Here is a 19926-nt window from a genome sequence, read left to right as displayed (position 1 = left end):
CATCAACTACTCTGAATATTCAGAACTGCTAATTTTCTAATTCTGTTGAATATATCACCAAAATTCCAGAGGCACCAATTGTAAAAACAACCCTAGATAATTTTCAAATACCAGGGTCTGTGTCTGGCTTATGCATGAGACATGGCAGCTCATAAGTACAAAATATGACTGAAAAGAATGAAATGAAAGGAGGCTACTGTACCCTCCCCACCTCCCACCACTTCCCCAAAAGCCATTCTTGAAAATACAACCTGTCACTGTGTACTCATCCCTGGGCTCAGAACCAGGGAGCAAATGCAGCTCAGGCCCAGACTGTACTTGATGTCTTTTTACCCTGAGCTTTTCTAATCAGCAACAAGATTTTCTTGACTCAGAAAACTTTCAGATCAACACTGGCAGGCCTGATGGAAACATTCATCTCTTAAGAAACAAAAATCCTGTATTCCTATAAATTGGTCTGCTTGGCCTCCACGTGAGTTTCCACGGGAGGGGCCCAATATTTGCCTGAATTGCATGAGCTCAGAGAGTTTGTACAAGTGACTCTTTCAGCCACTCAGCATAAGGGAGAGACAGCGGAAGGCCTGCGAGCAGAGGCAGTAAACTCAGACGCCCACCAGGGCCAAGCAGGTAGTGACAAGAGTGAAAAGCATCTAATAAAACCTGGGAGGGAGTCAAGAAAAGGAAGGGACTGTGGTGAATTGGAAAGCATATGCCTCGTCAATTTAGCAGTAGCCTAATGTTGCCAGAGAAGGTGGAAATCCAGATTTTTATGTAAAATGTCCTAATTATTAAATGCTAGCTGAAAGTACTTCAAATATCAGCAAACCAAATAAAACACACCCATTGGCTAATTGAGCCTGTCAGTAAGCAGTTTGCAGGCTCTCTCCTACAGAGAAAATATTGTTAGGAAAGAGCATAGGATCTGAGTAAGGAAGCAGAAACAGCTATCTGAGGAATTGAATGCTCAAAGGCTTGCTGCCATCCTAAATGTCTCATCCTGTGGCCTGCCACATGATCTGAATATTGCGCTATTACAAACAGACTTCTTTGGGTTAACAAGGTATCCCAGCCATTTTCAACCAGTACGTCTCCTTATAAACAGAAGAATCTCACACCCTCTTTTAATGGTATCTGAAATTCAAAGTAAAGTAACTATCTTGATCGAAAGTCAAATTAAAGAAATGGGACTAGTTTTTCCACCCCACCAAAATTATATGTAGTCACTCTCTCTACCTTTTAATCTGGGGCTAGAGGAAGTCAGGGAGATGAGAGAGTGATGCTTCTCCTCTCTCACCCTCACACTCCCTGGCACACACCTGAGAATATGTGGTGTGATACAAAGAGGTCAGAGACACTTAGATACGCAGAAGACACACACAGGAATATACCTGGTACTATTACTTATAAGACAACAAATCGGAAATAATCAATATGAGAAAAGATGAATAGGAAGACTAGACAGTAATTAAAATGAAAGCATCAAAACTAGATGTATTTTTGAGATGAATAATCTGAGCAATATAATTTTGAAAGGAAAGGCAGATGCAGAACGATGCAGATATCATATTACCAATTACAGAAAGTTGAAAAGCATGTAAACAGCCTCTAAGTGGTGTTAATGGAAAACAGTCACATGACATAAAAGTACAAAAATGGCATGTAAATGATAGACATCAAATTTAACCTCTTAAACTAGGTTGTAAGTATATAGATGTTCATTATGTTATTCTCTATATTTCACTTTATGCCTGAAATATTTGTTTTTATAAAAAGAAGTCTAAAATCCATTCAGATTCAAGTTTTTCTATGAGCTAGCTACATAATCTTAGGTAAGATCCACCCCATCTCTGCACTTCAGTTTTTTTGTCTGTAAATTGAGAAAGTTGGACCAAATCCAGAAGGACAAACAGGCCTCATGTCAGGTACAGGGGATGCCTAGAGCAGAGATGAATATGGTTTGGGACACCATTGCCAAGTAGAAACTGTGGTGATGGATGAATGTTTGCCTTAGGTGCAGGATAGGAGAAGTGATGGGTCTTGGCCATATGTTTGCCAAATGTGGAATAGATGCTCTTTAAAAAAAAAAAATATGTGTTCATCTGTATTTCCATTTGTCTTTGTCATGTACATACATATTTTAATGCTTACATAATATTGATACATTATTTGTTCTACATGTTTCAGTTGCATTCAGAGTCATTTTCAGAGTCTTCCAAGTCTTTGTAATCATATTTAGAGCTGCATAAAATGTAGAAGTTGACAAACGATTAATAGCAATGGAATTTTAAAGGAAAAAAATTACTCATTTTTACTTAACATAAGGTTTTATGGTTTTGACAAGACAAATACCAATGTATTAGATTTCAGTAGGTGCTTTTTAAGTTCCTCCCTATAACATTGCTAACCAGTTATTAACTATTGGGAAATGATTCAACATTTTAGATAATATCCTCTGAGTAGAAGAGGGAGCAGGACGTGGAGATACTGATTTGAGGAACATATTCAAGAGGTTAGATCTGGAGTCCAGTGTTTGGACAGCCAAGAAAAATTGGTATCTGTTCTTGGGGGTGAGGGGCACTTCAGGCTTCTCCAGAGAAAAAGGACTACGAAACCACTAGGAGATTGGCAAGTATGCAATCTGTAGGACAGGCCGACAGGCTGGGAACTCAGGTGGGACTTCTATATTATAGTCTTGAGGCAGAATTCCTTCTTCTCTGAGAAACCTCAGTTGTTGCCCTTAAGATCTTCAACTGATTGCATGAGGCCCATCCACATTATGGAAGGTAATCTGCTTTATTTAAAGTCAGCTGATGGCAAATGTTAATCACATCTACAGAATACTTTCAAAGCAACATCTACACTAACATTTCACCAAGTGACTAGACCCAACAGTCTAGCTAAAACGACACATAAAATTAACAATCACAGGCACCAAGAGAAGAGGAGGGCATTCTTGCCTGGAATAAGTCAATTTGTCAGACCTCCCAGAGCTTTTAAAAATAGAAGTATGTGGCCATCTCTTTTCTAGTCACTGGAGTTGTCCAAATGGCCAGGGCTCTAATACCTGCTCATCCATGCAGCTGCCTCCCCAGATTTGTATGGCACACTATTTAGGGGTTTTTTGTTAATTTCAGCGGGAATTTTTTTCTCAGCTCACTGCCTCTCAAACTTTCAGCAGCAAATGGACATCTGTGGCATCAGAATCTAGCACTTTATGTATTTTGAAATAATGAATATCTGAATAGATCTAGAGACAGAAAAAAACTGATCTTGCAGCCAAAAAGTACTTGATAAAATCAAACAGAAGTTTTTGGAAATTCTCAGTAAAATGAAGAGATTACTTGAGCTAGATTTGACTTATCTATTATCTTGTTTTCCTTGCCAACACCCCATGAGAAATTTAAAAATTTATAGATAGCTTTAGAAAGTCCCCTTAAGTGGAGCCAGCATACACTGCAATATCCACTCCCCCAACATTGTTTTCATCATCCTTCCAGTGTCTTATCTAGACTAGATCCAAACTCCTTTGCATGGCTTTTCAGGCCTTTTGTCATCCTTACCCTTCTCCTGTTCCCATGCCATGCTCATTCCCACCTTTGTGCCTTTGCTCATGTTTTGTCTTTTCTGCCTGGAATGCCCTCCTCATTCCTTCTTGCTTACCCAAATTCAAACTTCTTGCAGGATCCACCTTAATTACAATAATTATTAGCATTACTATTGGTATTATTATGTGCAACTCTGATTATTACCATAAGGTAAAATCCAAGAAGTAGAATTACCAGAGTAAAGCTGTAAGCATTTTTAAGACTCTTAAAACATATTACTGAATTGCCCTCTAAGAATTTGTAACAATTTATACTAGCAATATATGAAAGCACTAATTTTATCACACTTGTCCAGACACTGGGTATTATCATTGTTCTAAAATTTTGCTCATTTGAAAATTGAAACTTGTAAGTCATTGTTATTTTAATTTGCATTTAACAATTATTAGTGGGATAAAACATTTTCATATACTTATAGGTTTTATCTTCCTTTGGGAATTGCCTATGCACAACTTTTGTCCCTCTTTTTATCTATGTCTTTACTTACAATTAATATTATCATTGCCTAATATATATTTTATAAGTTTTCCTCCAATTTGTCATTTACTTTCAAATTGTTTTTTCTTATTCTGAGAAAATAGTTATTGGATTTAGTAAAATTGGGTTCACAGGACCAGGTTATAAACATTAGTGTCTTACATGCCACATATTTATCAAAAGAAAATAAATGTATTATGTGAGGTAAAAAGCTTACCTTGAGTAGGATCTACCCTTCCTAGATTCTAAGTTATGAATTTCTAGAAAGCAGGTACGGTATATTTTTCTTCCTTTGAAAGCTCATTGTATCTTAGAAAGTGTTGTACTTTCTGCAGGCACCTATTAAATGAGAATCAATCAAAGTTAGCACTCAACTATCCACTGGTATATATCAACAAAAAGGGGGTAGATAAACTATGGCCAAGGGGGCAAATCCCCACTTGTTTTTCTAAACAAAAGTTTTATTGAGACTTAGCCACACTCATTGTTTTCATATTGTGACAACGTTCACACCCCTTCCTCAGCTTCTCATGGCAGAGTTGAGTGATTTCAACAGAGGCCATACAGCCCATAAAGTCTAAATTTTTTGCAGTCTGGCCCTTTAGAGAAAAAGTTTGCTGACCTCCGACCTAGAGGTTCTTCCAAGCTTCGTGCATTCTCCCACAGCCTTCTTCCGTACTTCTTCCTGTACTAAATGATCTAATGCCACCCCCACTCCAACTTCAGCTTCATGAAGTCTGAGGACAGTGTGTAGGCCCAGCCAGCTCAGGGCTCTCACTCTCCCACACACATGGTCTGCCACCCCAGCTCTGCCTCACCCCCAAAAACCACACCACGTGTAGGGACAGGTTAGATTCTGGGCTTTCCAGGGGCCATCTGGGCCCTCATGTTCTTACTCAGCATCACCTTGGGAAGTGAAGTCTTGGGACTTGCTCTGAGCATACCCAATGCATGTACTTCTGACAAGATTTTTTACTCAGATAAATATTCTTGTTTTCCACTTAAGAAGAGAAGGGCTTGCTGGATTTTTCTTCACTCACCAGCGACTGAAATGAGACCTGATTATTGTGGGAGTGTCCAGCCAGGTTCAATATCTCAAGTAATAGCTGCTCACGGCTGGGTTTTCCACTCCATGGCTCTGCCCCTAACTTTCTAGGAAAGTCTGGGAAAGCTGTTGCCTATTCTTGTGAAAATCCAGAGTTCTTAATCACCCAAGATGGACCTTCAAGGCCTTAACCTTAATATTATAAAACTAAAGACTCAGATCAAACTCAATATTCCCAAAAAGAAAGCTCATTCCTGTGTTATTTCACATATTTCAGGGGTCTCTTGCTTTTGTGTACGTAATAGGATTGCAGAGAACTGCAATTAATTTGTAGTTAGGTATAGTCATGTGACTTGACTTGGTCAACTAAATGTAAAAGTAAGTTATGTGTATTCCTCCTGGGTAGAAGATACAGTAGCTAGCATGTGCTTTGCCTTATACTTTCTTTTTCCATCTGCAACATTCAATGTAGCAATTGCTGCATCAGCCTGGGTTTCTGAATAACTACAAATAACAGGGCCCCCTGTTGATCCTCAATGGACATCAAACATGAGCAAGAATAAACCTTTGCTATATTGAGATTTAAGAGTTGTTTATTACTGCAGCATAATCTAGTCTATCCTGACTGATACAACAGGGAAATAATTGATCTTATGTTACCATTTAAATTCTGTTTCTGAGGAATAATAATATGAAAAAAAATGCTTTCTATATAAAAAAAGAAAAAAAGGTGAGCTATAAAAATGCATTTACCATATAATTAATGCTCTACTTTAAAATGTTTTTAATACACATACCATACCCCCTCTCTCCCAAAACAGTGAAGTAAAAACATTAATATGTCCATAATCATTGTCTTTATGTTATGGAACCTTGTATTGTTGTCCTTTTTGTGTGCTTCCTGAATTTTCTTTGTGTTTTAATACCTTTTAAGATGTTCCAGTGTATCACTTTTAAGTACCCAGGAATGCTTGTTAGATAAAGAGCGATGTTTTCTAAAGCCCTTTTAACCACCCCTCACTCATCTCTCTATATTTCAATAGTTGAAAGCATTATATAGGACTCTTCATTGGGTCCTCATCAACTTTAAGGAGGGAAATGCTCTAGCCCCCTCTCAAGGACACATACCAATGTCTTAGATGCCTTTCAAAGATTCCTAGCCCAACCAACATAGAGGGGATGGATAGATACTCCAAGGACGTAAGAGATGAGGTGACTTGCACAGGGTCACCTTATAAGTAAGTAATGGAATTGGAGTTAAACTCCAGCTGCCTGAGTCTGTGTCTACAGCATGCTGCCCTTTCTGTTTGTGGAAGTTCTTCTTGCAGCTAACTTTACTCACTTGTGCTACTGTTTGGCCCATGGCTTCTTGCTGTTATGCAGGCAACCAAGTTATCAACCAGTGTAACTTTAGGAGTGGATTCTAATACTATAGATAAGTATTGTGCTTCCTTTAAAAAAAAGTTATTCTAATCATCAAGCCATATCTTGTTAGAGTTTCCAGACCACGTAGCCTAACTTCTCCATTTTAGAGATGGTAAGATTGTGGCTGAGGTATGTTAAGTGACTTTCTTGAAAGAAATTATGACTAAAAAAGAGATCTTGTGATTCTCAGTCTAACATTATTAATTCATTCATTCGCTCTCAAACATGTATTAACTGTCTGCTTTTTGCAAGAGACTGTGTCAGGTAGGCTGTGTAAGAATTATAAGGGTGAGTTAAGCATAACATTAGTCATCCAAGAGCCTTACGATGAACTATTGGAGATAAAGCACTCAAAAATCTGTTCTCATTGGCATAATTGAGTTAAAATTAAAATAAAAGAGGCCGGTTTTCTATATACTTCCTAACAATGAATCCAGTCTCTATGTTTTTTGTTTATATTTTGCTTGAGTCTCTTGTCTTCCCCCTAATGACTTTCACCTGAGTACTGACCACAGACTTTGTGTTCCATCATGGCACCATGAAGCTGTCTCCTTTCCCCTTTCCTGTTCCAGTGGTTTCCAATCTTTTTTTTTTTCTTTTTTGCAATTATAATCCTTTAAAAAGGAAATATTAGAACATCTATATATACTGAGTAGGAAAAATTTCAGTCTTCCTCCCCTGTTCCTCTTCACGCTCACACTACTATCACACTCAGACACATCTGACTCTAGATGTGTGGTAGGTTTCCCCACACCAAGCAATTCTCTGCATCACCAGGTGAGTATATACCATTTAACTCAGTTTTCATACTGCATACCTGGTGATAGCATGAGATCCCACAGCTTAAGGGCTCAGTCCTAGAAGTCTCACCTCCCCTTCAGATGTCATTCATGAATTCAGGTTGTCACCTATGTTTCTGATCAATTGGGTATGAATCCCATGACCCCCTCCTTGGGTTCAATTAATTTGCTAAAGCTGTTTACAGAACTCAGGAAAACAGTTTACTTAGGTTTCCCAGTTCATTATTAAAGGATGTGATAAAGGATACAGATGAATATCCAGATGGAAGAAATGTGTAGGGCAAGGTATGTGGGAAGGGGCACAGAGCTTCCATGCTTTCTTCATGTGCCGCTCTCCCAGCACCTCTGTGTGTTCACCAATCGAGAAGCTCTTTGAACCCCATACTTTTGGGATTTTTAATGGCAGCTTTATCACGTAGACATGATCAATCATTAACTCCATTTTTGGCTGCTTCCCATCTCTGCAGAATAAGGGGTGGAGCTGAAAATTCAAGGTTGTAATCATGGCTTGGTCTTTTCCAGTGAGAGTCACCACTAGAACAAAAGACACTACAATCACCCAAGAAAGTCCAAGGAATTTAGGAACTCTATATCAGGAGCCAGAGTCAAAGGCCACATACTAGAACAAATGATCCTCCTACTGCTCTTATCACTTAGGAAATTACAAGGGTTTTAGGAACTCTGTGCCAAGTACCAGGGGCAGAGACCTATATTTCTGTTATCTCACATTAAATCAGTGGTGGAACTGGGGTGGAGGATATAAACATCCTTCTATAGGTCCCTGCAAAGATCTCTAAGGTGCCTTATGCTTCTTCGAACATATTTGGAAAATCATATAGCTCTCAGTTTATTCCTTTATTCTGAAGCCTACCTTATTTATCTATCCTCAGAATCCCCAGAAATGCCCACCCCACTACCAGCCTCCTTTCCACGCAGAGCACAGCTGTCCCAGGGAGGGGGCGGGGCCACAGGAGTCATGAACAGCCTCACTTACCTGAGTTCATGAATTTTTAGCAATGTAAGAAGTCTGTGTGTTTTTTATGGTTCTCTATGGCTTTACACGAGGTACAAATAATACATGAAGGTTCAGAGATAGGGAGAAAATATCCTTTTAGGCTGGGGATAATCAGGGAAGAGGAAGAGTTTCATGGAGGAAATGACATTTGAACCAGGCAGAAAGAGAAACAGCAGCGTATTCTAGGTAGAGGATACACAGGAGAGAAGGTAGAGAGGCTGGAAGACATGAGGCATCTGGAGGAAAAGGCATGTGATCCTAGTCTGGAAAGAGGCAGGTGTGACATAAGGGGAAAGATTGTTGGGGGCCATATTGTGAGCCATGAATTCTGGACAAAGGAAATTAGATTTTACTCACCAGGCATGGGTTCCTCAGTCAGGTCTCTGCAGAAGACTGAGGGCACACACAGAAGGGGTAACTAGGGCAAGTTTACAAGTTTTTACTGTTTATAAAGACGTGAGAAGGGTTAGGGGAAACCAGTGAGGGATATTAAGCACCGTGGGACTAGCAAGAGCAGGGACCAGTGACCAAGCCTCAGCCTGAAAGGGAAAGTGGAAGGATCAGTTACCAGAACCCTGGTGAGAACAGCAGTAGGAAAGGGCTGCCCACTGGAACTGTGGGCTTTAACAGAGGGATAAAATTGACCTGCAACCTGACCGGGAGGCTGCTGAGGGACAGATACCCCACCCTCACTCTCCTACCCACTGCTATCTGCTTCCTCTTCTAGACTGAGGGAACAAATGGAATGGAAGCCAGAGGGAAGAGAGGCCAGTGATACAGTCCTGGGACACGAACAGGGCAGAGCAGGGTGGAGAATGCGTCTGCAGGGACAAATAGAAGTATCTGGCACAATGGGGAACTATAAAAGGTCTGAATAGGGAAGCCCCATCAACTTTGCTCAAGTATTGCTGACCTGTCTGCAGCCCACAGAACAGAGGAGAGAAGGCTCTTGCCACAGGTCTAGAGATAAAGGCTGAAGATTTGGACGAGGGCAATAGTCCAAGGGGTGGAGAGAATAGTTTTAAACCATGCTGCCTTCAGAGAGATGAGCTTTTGTTCTAAAGTATTTCTCACTCCAATCTGATTTTTGAGAGGTTATATATTTTCCAGTCAGAATAGTGATTTTCTTGTTTGTGGACTTTTCTCCCCAGATCTGAACCTGTGGTCTCAGAAGCTGAGGTGACCTGACAGGACATCCTCAAGAAGCTTCTGGACTTTGAACAAGAACCATTTGGCCTGCAGAACTTACTGTTTTTACTTTTCAAATGCCTTTGTGTAAGCCAGCACTTTAATCTGGAGGCTGCAAGACTAGGACTGGGCAGCACCTGCCAAGGTGGGCTTAAGGGAGTCAGGCAGCCGCCCCCCACTGATCTGGGCTCTCATTTCTGCAGCCTGTGGCTCCGAGCAAACACTACTGCACTTTAGAAAATGACCACACTGAGTCCTGGACCCCAGTGAGTGTCCTGAGGCTCTTTCTTGCTGCCAGACTGAAAACAAAGGGAATTATTTCCCCCTGCATTTCCAAAGTGATTTTTCAGAAGCAGAGACAAGTGGACATTTCCAGTTACAGAAACAGACTGATTGCCAATAAAGTTACTTTTGTCTCTGGTTTCCTCTGGATACTGGAAAAGCCTGTTGAGACTGTGAGCTCACAGGGCTTTATACAAAATCAAGACATAACTGACATGTTTTGTGAGTTACTGGAATCCCGAAAGCAGCTGAGTTGTTCTAATTAGGTATTTAAGCATTCAAGTACACAGAGTGGTCGACTACAAATTGTGGAGAAAAGCCATTGAGTGTTTTTTGTGAGGTCTAAATCACAAAGCATTTGTTTTGTAATGGCACTACTTGAATGGTGTTTTGTTTTGTTTTTTTAACTACATCCTTCCTTCAAAAAGTCTGTCTTTTTAACCTCAAAAAACCAATGATATACGTTTAAAATTTTGGCATGCTAATATGCTATTTCTGCAGAGATTTCAGATGAGTAGCCATGATGATCAGAGCCCCAAACTAAGGCTCCTTTCCTGGCCCTCTATATGACTTTAAACATAACCTTTCAGGGGCTGGTTTCCATGTCTGTGACATGCTGATACTCGCTAGCTGAGGCCTCTGATGGTCGACACCATAGAAATCCTGTGGGATCCCACTATGGTTGTGTCAAAGGGGATGGTAAATGGACATAGCAAAAACAGATTTGTCATTAAGTTGTGTTGGGGCTATGAAGCTCAGGGCATGAGTTGACCCATAAACTATCCACATGCATACAGTATCAAGTATAAGTGATGAGTGGGCCTGAAGCAAACTCTTTAACTGGTGCTCAGACTGAGAAGAATTTGAGGTTAATAGGAATGAAAGGGTGTGAAAGTAAGTAACAGACAAATTACATAACATCTCAGTTTCTCAAGTCTCTTTCTATACAAATCAAAGAAAGCCACTGAAGACTAAAACAATTGTTTATTCTTCAGAGTGTTCCAAGTGTTTTACGTTTGGCTAAGTGATTTCCTCAGGGCCCATCCAAGTCACTAAGTTTAATATTCCATCAGGCCAGTTGGCTCCCACAGATTTGAAAGCCTTCGAGGAACACTTGGATGCCCTCTTCAGAAGGGCAGGGTCCTCTGGCTGATTCCCAGGTCTCGTGTGTTGGTCTGGGGTCCCTGCTCAAAGAGCAGCACTTCCTAATGCTGAGGAGATCAGAGCAGGCAGGCAAGACCTCCCTGAGGAAGCAAGTCCATTTATGCTGGGCCCCACCTCCCTGCAGATGTGCGATTAGCATGCTGAATCCTTGGGTGGTAATATTCCTCTGTTAGGAACCCAGTGAAACAATAGCTTCTTTCAAAATACCACCATCTTTGGTCCTAGACTGGGGCTATTTTCTAAAATGCCAAATAGGGACAGGGCTCCTCAGCCCCAGTATCGAAATCCAAGCTTCTTTGGGGAAGAAGACCATTGGGCAGTGCGTCCCAGTGTGAGAAATGTTCTACACTACAGTGTATAATCATAACATTTACCAAGTACTTGCCAAGTTCACGGTATTATTTAGCATTTTATACATATTATTGAAATCAATTCTCTCAAAACCCTCTGAAAAAGGCACTGTTTATGTCTCCATTTTAAAGAGTAAGGAAACTGGGGCACAGAGAGGTTAAAAAATTTGGTTAAGGCTGTCTGTTTAGTTTGGAAGGGAAGAGTTAAGGCAGTAGAGCCACACTTATTATACTCCTCCATATGTCACGATTTCCTACCCGATGTGACTTTAAGGTGAGAATTTACTGGTTTCATTAACCGTGTGATCCCTTTTGCTGGTCAAGAATTAATTTCATTCTTACTTTTTCCAAACGGGCACTTTGGAAGGAGGGTGGGTAGAGGACAGGCTCTGGCGTCAGAGATTCCAACCCAACTCAACACTTGTCTTATAGGAATATACATGTATTCGTTTTCATATTCTTTTTCATCATAAGTTACTACAAGATATTGAATATAGTTCCCTGTGCTACACAGTATAAACTTGTTTATCTGTTTTATATATAGTAGTTAGTATCTGCGAATCTCGAACTCCCAATTTATCCCTTCCCACCCTCTTCTCCCTGCCTGGCAACCATCAGTTTGTTTTCCATGTCTGTGAGTCTTTAAATCATCTCTAGATTACTTATAATACCCAATCAATGTAAACTGCTATATAAATAGTTGCTGCTGGTACATGGAAAATTCAAGTTTTGCTTTTTGGAACTTTCTGGAATTTTTTTCTAATATTTTCAATCCTCAGTTGGTTGACCCCCTAGATGTAGAACCTGTGGATATTGGGGGAGCTGACTGTAGAATAAAAAAGGTATTTAGCATGTTCCTTTATCAGGCACTTAGCATGTGTGACACATGGTAAATAGATGATAAATATTAAGTATGATTGGTAATTTCCCTATGTGCCAGCCACTACTTCTTGCCAAATGTGTAGTATCTGGACATTGTTAGGCTAACCAGTCTGCAGGACAGTTCTCCTAAATCCCACTCCTAAGGAAGCAGTGAGCTATGCTCCAAGGATTTCTAGCCAAGGGGTTTTCTTTCCCTGGGCCTTCCTGGACATGCCACATCCTCCAGATAAGTCAAAGGGCTCACTGAGCCTCAGGTATGCCTTTTACTCTCCCCTTCACCCGGAACACCTCCTTCCTGGGACCTCAATTCTCCCTGGCAAAATCCTGTCCATCCTTTAGATGTCAGGCCTGCTAGTGAGTATTTTCTTATTTTCTCCAGTTGAATATGAGCTCTCTTTATTTTGGGCAGAGCAGTATTTTCTTTGTACTTCTGAAGCAGTTATCTTTCTTGGTTTTGAATCATGAAGATCTGAGCACATGTTATCTCTTCCCCCTAGGCTATGTGTTCCTGAAGGGCAGGGAAAGAGTGGGATTTTTTTCATTCCTTCAGCATCTTGTGTGTGATAGATGCCTCATGCAAGATTGGCTCTGAGATTCACCATAATATTGAAGAGAATGGCTACACTTATTCTTACTTTTTATGACCTTAGTATGATTGGCTAAAAACTATGTAATGGCAATCCTCAAAACAAAAGCGCTAAATGAGTTCTAAATCTTTTTTTAAAAAAGTACCTTTTACAAAGAGAGCAAAAATAGCATTTGGGAGAGTTTAAGGAATTGAGAAAGACCAAACAAACAAAAATCACCTATGATCTCATCACCCAAGCACAATTATTTTCATTTTTGCTGTTAGCATTTGCTCTTTATCCAGACATGTGTGTAATTTTGGCTATTGTTGTTAACATGTCATTTTCTATTGTTTTTCCAGATTTGTCATTGTACATATGTTCATAGCTATGTTGCTGACTAGTCTTCCTAATTATCATTTTCAATGGCTACATGGGTCACAGATCCAAGAAGAGATGGAATTGGGGTGAAACTCTGTTTATCGCCCGACTACTGTAAACCCTTATTGTGACCACTGAACCACAATGGTATTTGGGGTTCCTAAAGACTAGTGTCATTTCAGAGCAGTGTTTTGGAATCTCTGAAAATTCTGGGTATTCCCATTTCCCCCAGTGTACAGACACCTTAGTAAATGACTTCAAGTTCCTTTGGGGATGGCTTGGAGGAAGATGTACAGTAAGAATTTGCGGCATTGTTGCAGGGTCCTTTCTCGAGGGGTCCAATTTTCCTCTTCAACCAGGAGCTTCAGATTTGTGAACTAGTGGGGTCTGGGAATTGGGGAAGAAGCTATGATTCTCAGTTAGATTTCAAGTCAGAGTTCTATCATGTAGATCAAGTCGTGCTCTGGTAGGCCAGCCAGCTCTTTAATTCTTAGCCCACCACCACCAAAGCCTGTGAGTAAAAACAATTCTTATTGCCGCTCTGGGTTCCCATCATCTCCACTGAAATCAGGAAGCCCACCTCAGTGGCAGAATTTCCCACCATCAACCTTGGCCTCCAGAAAACGCCTACCTGGAGGTGTTCAAGATTGCTGCAGCTCCCTCACTAATGCATTTCTCAATGCTTTAGTGAAGGGAACATTCCTTGGAACCTTTTAAGGTGAGGAAAGATACACAGGTTACACATGATAAATTACTCTATTACTTCTATCTCCCTAAGCCTTTAGAATCCTTCCTGTGCATTATTCCAGAGAGTCTATCAAGTCAATATCACTGAATATAGCCTCTTGCTGAGCACAGGTTTCAACCAACCAACTGAAGAAATAGAGCCTCTCCCACCTGCTTAAACTAATACATTTGTTTCAGCTAGCTTTTGCTGTATAACAAAATTTCATGGCTTATGTTTATCACTTATGTTTTTATACTTTTGAAGGTTAGCAATTTGGGCTAGGCTAAGCTGGGGCATTTTTTCTTTACATGGTGTAAGCTGGGTTCACTCATGTGTTTGCAGTCAGTCTGGCAGTTTGACAGATTGGCTGGAGGATGCTGGTCTTAGCTGGCCTCACTCATATCTTGGAGTTGGTTCTGGTTGTTAGTTGGGCCATGTGTCTCCAGCAGGTTAGTCCATGCTTCTTCAACATGAAAGCTGGTCTAAAACAGAGAAAACAAAAAGGCAAGCCCCAACATATAGGTGCATTTCAGGTTTCTGTTTGCATCACATTTTCTAATGTCTCATCAGCCAAAGCAAGTTAGACAGCCAGGCCAAAAATCAGTGTGGAAGGGGTTATTACATGAAGGCATGATATCCAGAGTGGTATGTTTCTCTGGAGGCTGTTGTAACAATTTACCATAGCATTAAGTCCAAAAATCCGTGGCAAGTGTATTATATCAGGGCTACCTAAATTTGGCCCCAACCCAATGTTATAATCTGTTCTCCTTGGTCTAATACCCTTATAATCCATCTGCTATTATATTAGATAGGTTTATTCTAATATAAATTTAACTAAATCTTCAGATTCTTTTGGAGTATAAGCCTTTTCCTTCTGAGCCAGATTCTGACCTTTTCCCCCTAAATACACTGGGATCTGACTCCAGATAAAAGACTGAAGGCCTTGAGAGTTGGGAGCAAAGATGTTTAAAAAGAATAGGGATCCTCATGTAAGGTAACTGCCTCATATGTGGTTATTCTAGGTTTTCAAGGGCTGGTATCATCAAGTAGGAAATGAGAGGCTTCTTCCGACATCAGGGGAAACTCAGGGATACCTGGAGGTTTCGAGATTCTCAGCTTCATTGAATTCCACCCAGATGTTTCCATTCCTAGTCTCAAAGTCCTGTTCCTTCCAAATTACTGCCTGAACTTTGACATATGAGAATTGGCCAGTCTGCGGATGGTTGACTTGGGTCTGATGTTTTAGACATGTTTGTCATATTTGTAGAAGGAATAAGAGGTACTCTCAGGGCAGCCTTAGGAACCCTCTGGTGCTCTGAAGAGGATTTGAACTAGAAGCTCTGGGCTTGTTTTCTTCCTGCAAGCACCATAGCACAATCAGAAGCAGCCATCTCACCTTACATTCCTTACAATGATCTTTACTACCATAATGATCACATGCTGCGGTTACTTGATCTCCAAAAGCCAGGCTCCCACTGGCACTCAAACCGGGGAAGAATAATTTAATAAATCATGATGCCTTTGCCTGCTGTAAAGTATCAGTTCCTATTTTCCATTGGTGAAGAGCTCAGCTTTGAGTTCAAAGCGAATCAATCCCAGAATCCTGTCGAGAGAGGCTGTTTCCCAGCACCACTCCTAGTATCAGACACTATACCAGCCAGAGTCCAGTCAGGAAATAGGGTGGATTTAATATAAGGAAATGGTTATAAAAACATTAGAAGGCAGGAAGAACAAAAAGTGGATACCAAAGAAACTCAGGTATTAGTAATGTCTACATTTCTGCTGTCTGCTGCTACCGACAGATTAAGGAACTAGAAATAGGAAGAAATTCTCCCCTTCCCCACAGTCCCTTAGGGTTTCCCGCTTGTTGAACTTAATAGGAAGCCAACTGGCAGGGGAGGCTGCTAAATGAGGTGTGCTGAATCAGAGCCGTAACATGAAAGAGTGGAACAGAGGAAGGCTTGGAACTGAGACCAGAAGGCCCAGCTCATTCCTAAATCAAAACTTATCTGGTTAAATAGAGATTTAGTGCTTGAGAGAGGAAAATACAAAGACAATGAATTCTAATTAGATTGTAGCACAAAGAACTTTCCTAAACTTTGTGGCATCTGACCATGGAACAAGGGCCTAATATATATTTACTGATTAATTGAACAAGAAAACAGCAATTGGGAACTGTTTTGGCCATAAGTGCAGGACAAAATTAATTTGCTTTATTTTTTAATACTTTATTTTTTTAATGGAGGTACGGGAGATTGAATCCAGGAGTTAGTGCATGCTAAGCATGTGCTGTACCACTGAGCTATACCCACCCCTGCTAAATTTATTTTAAAATGCATTTTGCAGAAGTTTTGTCATTTGGTTGCAAATGAAAGAAAACCAGATGGAAACTGGCTTAAATTAAAAAGCGGAATGTGTCAGCTTCTGTTAACTGAATAGCCAAAGGTGCAGTTGTGCACAGGGTTCAAACAATGTTTTCAGGATCTAGGTTCTCTACACATTCTCTTCACCCTGCTTCCTTTTTGTTGACTCTATTTTCAAACATCTCCCTCATGATCACAAGATGTTTGCAGTAGTTACTGAGACTTTCATGTTCAAATCCACAGGAAAAAAAAGCCAGAGTACTTTTTCCAGCATTCCCATAAAATTCATATATTAACTCTGGACAAGTGTATGTCATGTGCCCTTTCCTAAACCAGTCACTGGAATAAAAAGAAAGAACATGTGAGTGATGTCTTAAGACTGGAGCTCCACTCAGAATGTGCAACTGAAAGTAGAGATTGTGATGAATCCCCAGATTAGGAATGGATGCTGGAGAAGAGACACCAATGTCCACTCTCAAAGCCACTTATTTAATCAGTCCACAGTTGATGAGCTCTTACTATCCACAAGGCTCTGTGTTAGAGGCTGGGGATTTAAGATGCCTAAGTCGTGGTCTTCATCTTCAAGGAGATCATATCTAGGCTGGGAAGCCAAAGATGAACGTAACCCTAGTGTCTGTTGGATCTCTTTGTTTCTTATTCATCTGGGACAGATGAATAAGAAACAAAGTGATATCCTTTGTGCTAAGATACTGAAAATGCCCAAGTGTATCTATGGACTTCTGTAGAGCACAAGATGTAAGAAGCTTCTTCTAAGAAAAGCATTACTTTCATGAGACCCTTGAGGAGAAATACTTTCAAAATGTCACATTTTCAAAAGCTGATTATCCTACCTTTCCAGATACACTTCCTACCTATATGGCATTTAGAAGTGTTACAGTGCTGGGAAGGTTTTGGACTATACAATCTTCTTTGTGTTGAGCTTGAAATAGATTACCCATGTTATGGTGCAGGTAGCCATCAATCAACCATGAGGTTGGTTGTGTATCATTTAGCTAACTTTTCATATCATGTGCCAGACATTGTTCTAATTGCTTTACATGTATCATCTCATTTAAACTTCACAGTTCAATGAAATAGAGTCTACTATTGTCTCCATTTTACATTTAAGCAAACTAAAGCTCAGTGAAATGAGATAAATTGCTCAGATCACACAGCAGAGCTAGATCCTAAGATTCTGCAAGCCAGCCATGGTGAAAAGAAGCCAGAGGTCCTGGACCTACAACACAGTCAAGCTCTCATTATATAGTATTCTGTAATTATGTATGTGTTTGGTTTTCCCCAGAAGTCTTCATGGTACCTAGGAACAGGAACTGGATTTTTATCCATTTATCTGGTCCCAGAACCCAATACAATATTGGCATATAGAAAATACTTAACACATACTATGGAATTGAATTGAAGGCAATATTCATGGAGTCTAGGGAAAAGAGGCCAATATGGGAAAATGTGATAGTAAATCCCAAGCATACCCAATGGAGCCTGCCCCTCTACTGCATGCATTCCTTCCACCTGTCCAGTCTACCCTTCTAGTGGTGATGGATGCATCAGAGTCACATAGCTTGATGACATCAGCTATTAAAATTATTCCAGCCACCATCCCCACTTCCTACCTCATCCCGATTCCATGGTTATTGAGCAAACTGATTATAATTTGACTTTTCATATAGACTCTTCTATGGGAATAGAATGTTCTGAAGCAATTTCTGAAGCACATTAATGGTATTTCTTATTATAGAAAAGTCTTTTAGGAGTTTGGTTAGTATGATCCAGTTTTTTAGTCTAACTCTGAGCATACTGACAGAATCAATTTTCTGGACCTTTAAGATAAGAACTTGGTGATACCAACAAGAAATTTTTCCTAATGGTGGTCATCTGCTGTCTCCTGTAGCACACCTTGTCTATAACTCTATAATCTCAAAAGCAGGCTCCACTTAGGAGAAGTAAATACAAAGAAAGCATGTTTTCTGCTTAGTTCTGTTTGTTCTATAAAAATAGAATTCCTTTTTTTTTTTTTTTTTTTTTTTTGCAGACTCATAGAATTCCGTTTTAAAACAGAACAGCTGCAAGAAGTACAGAGGAAGCAACAAATGCCTAAGATTTTGTGTTGTACAGATCGAAGAGGAATGTGACCAGGTTGCTGGTCAAGTCAGGCCACTTCCCAATGTCTCAGTTCCCCTTGCCTCGAAATTCAAAAAAGTGAAAATGTTCAACTTACAGGTAATTTAAAGTTTAACTTAAGTAGGCCTTTTAAATCATTACATTGGCAAAAGCTTTTTAAGTTATAACACACAGTGCTCCAGAATATGTTGTTAAATTGGAAGACTCATGAATTGTTAGTCTTTATATAAATCAGTATAATTTTTTTGGAAGGTGATTTTCTATAGGTTAGAGGCCATACAATTTGTCATACTACTTGTTCAAGGAATTCTACTTACATAAATCTAGTCTAATCTGAGGATGTAAAATCTATAGACATGGAGAGGTTTATTGCAAATATAAATATATAAATATATGATTTTTAAAAAAGCTTTGCTGTAACACTGAATTAAAAAAGCAACATATAAAACTCTATACTCACTTAGATTACTCTTAAAATTAAAAAAAAATGAACTAAAAAAAATGTACTTGGATATGTAGCAAGATAAGATATGTCAAGGTACATTCTTTTACCCAAAAAAAACCATTCCAAGGATTTTTAAAAAGGAAATCGTAGACTAAAGTAAAACAGATGTTATATGAAAAAGTAAATTAATTACAGTGTTATTTAGATGGCCCCAAACTGGAAGTAATTTGTCAAACAAAACGGAGGTGCATTAGTCATAGTGATCTGTATGGGCACTACAGACTACTATCTAGTTATAAAAATGACAATTATAAAGATTATATAGAATTATGAAATAATTATGATATAATTTTAAGTGGAAAGAATAGTTTCTGCATGTTAAGCGCTTACCATGAGCCTGTTACTCTGTCACTCAATTTCTATACATGATCTCTTTTCGTGCTCATAGAACCAGATGGGTAGGTAGAGTGCTATCCTCATTGACAGATGAGAAAACTGAGACAAAGTTACTTAGTAATTTTCCCAAAGTCACAAGTTAGTTCAGCCAGGATTCAAACCTAAGCTAATATCAAAGCCATTTCTCCTTATCCAACATGCTGTAACAGCCCTAGACACCTGAAGATAATAGACAAAGTTAAATATAATATATGTATGGTAAGAGAAAGAGAGAGAAAATCAGAGTAGAGCAATGGTGTGGGCAGAATAATAATTGTTTCCTTTCTATTACAATGTTAAGTAGAAACAAACAAACAAGTAAAATTTTAAAAGTGAGAATGGGACAAAAAACTGGAAAGAAGTATATTGAAGTATTAACAGGGTTTTGTTAAAGTGGTAGAGTTCTGTGTCATTTCCCCCTTTTCTCTATTTTACAAGATTTTTGGGTAACTGATAGTACTTTTTTTTTTAAGTGGAGGTACTGGGTATTGAAGCGTGCGCTCTACCACTGAGCTACATCCCTCCCCCAAGTAATGTATAGTACTTTTATAAAGTATTGTTAAGTGCTCACTTTGGCAGCACATACTGGCCCCCTGTTCAAAGATGACACACAATTTCATGAAGCATTTATGTATAT

The 19926-nt window shown here is 39.6% G+C and overlaps 1 protein-coding gene across 2 annotated transcripts in view; it reads left to right on the top strand.

Annotated features, from left to right (window-relative positions):
- PDCD1LG2 (programmed cell death 1 ligand 2) overlaps window positions 1-9665 on the top strand; it is an 85024-nt gene extending 75359 nt beyond the window's left edge. For both annotated transcript variants that reach the window (XM_064490234.1, XM_010993428.3), the window contains one exon: window positions 9519-9665. The gene's annotated coding sequence lies outside the window, so the exon portion shown is untranslated. The remainder of the gene's footprint in view (window positions 1-9518) is intronic.
- Window positions 9666-19926: the final 10261 nt, after the last annotated feature.

This window comes from Camelus dromedarius, chromosome 10, assembly GCF_036321535.1.
Source record: "Camelus dromedarius isolate mCamDro1 chromosome 10, mCamDro1.pat, whole genome shotgun sequence".
Taxonomy (NCBI): domain Eukaryota; kingdom Metazoa; phylum Chordata; class Mammalia; order Artiodactyla; family Camelidae; genus Camelus; species Camelus dromedarius.
Note: the sequence above shows the minus strand (reverse complement) of the source record. Positions and strands in the feature narration are given on the sequence as shown.